At 44.6% G+C, this 3,975-nt stretch overlaps 1 pseudogene; it reads right to left on the bottom strand.

Annotated features, from left to right (window-relative positions):
• Positions 1-1,253: 1,253 nt before the first annotated feature.
• Positions 1,254-2,594, bottom strand: LOC121038310 (fatty acid-binding protein 5-like; annotated as a pseudogene).
• Positions 2,595-3,975: the final 1,381 nt, after the last annotated feature.

Here is a 3,975-nt window from a genome sequence, read left to right as displayed (position 1 = left end):
ATTCTAGTCTTTCCTGAGGCCCGCTGGGCTCCTGCCCTTGGGTTTCGTAAGTCACACCCATACCCTTATAGTCAGTTCCCTGTTTCATTTACACTAGCTGACACTTGAAGTAAAACAGCCTTAAATAACCAACTCCATCCTCAAGAGAGAAGGCAAGTTCTTCAGCGTACCACAGCTTCATCTCGTTTAAAAAAAAAAAAAGCCATCGTCCCTTCTTCCTCCTTTTTTCCTTTGCCCTTAGGGAAGTTCCATCAACATTGGCATTTTCTATTACCTGGTCTCATCTCGTGATGGCGCCTGTCCAGCAGAATATACGACATTTCCTTGTTACCATTCTTCCGTTTCAGCTCTAGCTCTTAGTGACTGGCTGCCCATATCAACTCCCTGATATTTCTCAGTAATAAAATCATACTGTCGGCTTCTATTTTTGAGCACTTCCTATGTGCTGCACGCTGTTCCAAGTACTTTATAATTATTAATTGATGCATTCAACTAGTCCGCACAGTAACCCTGTTGGGTAAGAACTATAATATGCCCACTTAAACCATTTCCCCAAGGTCATACCCCAAGACAGTTGTGCAGCAGGTATTTGATTCCAGTCAGTCCAGCTCGAGAGCCCAAGCCCACAACTACAGGCAAACACAGCCTCCCACAGATTTGAGCCCATGGGCACCCCTACAGGCAATCAGCAACATCCCCCAGGAGATGCCACAATTTGAAGTGTTCCTGGCTTATGGAAAGGCAGCCTTGGACAGTTTTAACCCTCTCCAATGATATGCATGCACACACACATACCTGCGCACCCAATACACACACATAGGTATACAAACGCATACGCACACGGGTGCACGCACCTGCGCACATACACACACAGTTCAACGCATGACCACCGTTGAACTGAGTGGTCACATCAGCTGGAGAAGACCATTAACATTGTGAGTCCGGAGCTCAAGACAAACCCTGGGACAAAGTCTTACACAAACCTTAGTATCAAGGGAAACAGTAAGCTAACGGCAGACAGTTTACTCCCCATCACCTTTACGTGAACTGCTTTTAATTACATTAATGAATGGACTGAACCTTGAAGGACCATGAAGGATCCATAAGAGGTAAGAGGTGTTTTTTCTTGTTTCTTTTTTTGCCTTTTTTTTCTTTTGGCACACACATATTTATTTCCTAACCAAAGGGATGATTCTAATTGAACCAACACTTTGAAATAGTTGCATATAAAACAGTTGGGTAAAAACAATTGAACACGGGAAAGAAATACATAAAAGCAGTGTGGAGATTTGCTCGTTGAACCGAGCTCATTCGTCCTCACAGCTAATTCCTGTCCAAACTGATGATGGAATTTTTAGTCTCCTTTTTCATAGAGCAGGGTAGAGGTGACATTGTTCGTTGCACATTCCGGCCCTAATTTCCCACCTTCCCATTTTCCTGGTACTACGCTTTCCTCCCCAACCCATTCCTGATATTAAACCAATGCGCCACGTAGGAAGCTGCAGACCCTCTGAGTTTGTCTGCCGTCAGCTGTAGTTTCTTTGAACCTCTCTCCCAGGTTACAAGAAAACTGCTGTTCTCAGTGCTCTCAGTTTCCGTGGCGAGGTTGTCGCCATCGGAAGAGACGATACAATCTGGTTTGGCCATTACGCCCACCTCTCACAGAGCCATTCCCGCTCCTACTTCCTCCAAAGCCTTTGCTCCCCACTGAGCTCCATCCTCTAACCAGCTGCTGAATGGTGGCTACGGTGGGTGCAGGCAGGTGGGTGGGTGAGCAAAGCCAGCAAAACAGAGAGGGGCACAGGGAGTGTGGCTTGCTGGGTTTTGTTTTGTTTTGTTTTGTTTTGTTTTGTTTTGTTTTGTTTTGTTTTGAAAATAGAGGACCAATCCTACCCCCAGAAAAGCCTCTTGCTTTGAGACCAGAGTTGCCAGGTGGAGAGCTCCATGCCCATGGAAGACAGAAGGAGGAAAGTAGGCTCCAGGAGCCACAGGTGTGTTCAGATAGATGAAAATGCCCATGAACCTGTAACTAACTACAACCCGCAGGGAAATACACTGCATTTCAGATGTATTGCGCCTATAGAAATCACACACTCATACAGAAAAGAGGTTTGTGGGTGGCTCAGTCAGTTAAATGCCTGACTCTCGGTTTCGGCCCAGGTCATGACCCCACGGTTCGTGGGGTCAAGCCCTGCCTGGGGCTCTGCACTGACAGCAAGGAGCCCGCTTGGGATTCTCTCTCTCCTCCTCTCACTGCCTCCCCCACTGCTCGAACTCTCTCAAAATAAATAAAACACGTTTTTAAAAATCTTTAAAAAAAAAAATCTTTACAACCAGAAATTTAAAAGCTGTAGGAGAAAAAGTGAGCTTTGACAAGGGAGTGTTACATTTTCTCCTTAGAATTATTGGAAGTAAACAGCTTCTCGTCTGATGTAGTGCTAACATGCTGATATTTTTATCGACAGGTAGTTGACATACAATATATAGTTTCAGGTGCATGACACAGTGATTCAACATGTATATACATGATGAGGTATTCAGCATGATAAATCTAGCTACCACCTTGACATGCTAATTTTCATACCTTGCGCCATCTTGAAAATGAGAACGTAATACCAACCATCCACAAAATTCTCTTATTTCCTTGGCCCTATCTATGTACGGGGAGTTAATGAAATAAACACAAATTGTTACCTATTCTCAACTCTACTGCTCTTAATTTGTGCGCCAGTTTGAGAAAGATTCTGCTAAACTCTAGGAGGGATTAATGAGCCACAAGTGACCAACCAAAGATTTCCAGTAGTCTTGGTAGCTCTCATTGTCTTGCATCACCTTGTGCACAGGAAATCGAGGCTTTTCCTCCCCAGTTACGTTATTTTTCTAAGTGTACAGGAACGTTCCATCCCTGGAATTTTTTAAATTCTTTTTTTTTTAATGTTTATTTATTTCTGAGATAGAGACAGACAGAGCGTGAGTGGGGGAGGGAGAGAGAGAGGGCCAGAGACACAGAATCCGAAGCAGGCTCCAGGCTCTGAGCTGTCAGCATAGAGCCCAATGCGGGGCTCGAACTCACAAACCATGAGATCATAACCCAAGCCGAAGTCAGACACTTAACTGACTGAGCCACCCCGGCGCCCCCGTCCCTGGAATTTTAATCTGTGAGCTTGACTATGAGAACTTCACCAGTTTCCAGACTTTTAAAGTCTAGCTTTCCCTCTCTGTCCCAGATTAACAAATGCGGGTAATTAAGAATAAACAGTGAACAGAAAATGCTAAATAAGAGAAATAACTGGTTACAAATTAACTGTAAATACTTGATAACAGAGATTGCTAAAACTCTAGCACCTTCCACAGATTGTGTGTGTTTTACAGATAACCACACTTAGGGTTTTCAAAGGAGATGGTCACAGATCAGAGCCCACGTTCCTTTCTTGGCCATCAGGACAGAAAGTAAATGTTGCAAGCCCGAGGAGGCACCGAAATGTCCAGAGAATGGTGAGCAGCCTGTCTGAGAAGCTGACAGCAGCCACTTTAAAGGGCTCATCTAAATTTATGAGCCTTTGCCCTTTGCCTGTAGATGTGCCCCAGGGAAGATGTGTAGCTATTGAGCTTTTCTAGATGGGTGTGGAAAGGTCAAAGTATTTATATGGCAGGAAAGAACACTCTTGGGTTAAAGCCAGCTTGGAAATTACATGTTGCCCTTTGGCATTCTTTCCTTTTTCTAAGTTTATTTACATATTTTGAGAGAGAGAGAGAGAGAGAGAGAGCGCACGGGGGAGGGGCAGAGAGAGAATCCCAAGCAGGCTCTGTACTGTCTGTGCAGAGCCAAACATGGGGCTTGAACTCACAAACCGTGAAATCATAACCTGAACTGAAATCAAGAGTCAGACATTTAACTGACTGAGCCACCCCCAGGCGCCCAAGCATTCTTTCCCTTTAGCTAGATGAAAACTTCTAGAATTTGGATTGAGGGGG

The sequence above is a fragment of the Herpailurus yagouaroundi genome, unplaced genomic scaffold, assembly GCF_014898765.1.
Source record: "Herpailurus yagouaroundi ecotype Mexico unplaced genomic scaffold, PumYag 165, whole genome shotgun sequence".
Taxonomy (NCBI): Eukaryota; Metazoa; Chordata; class Mammalia; order Carnivora; family Felidae; genus Herpailurus; species Herpailurus yagouaroundi.
Note: the sequence above shows the minus strand (reverse complement) of the source record. Positions and strands in the feature narration are given on the sequence as shown.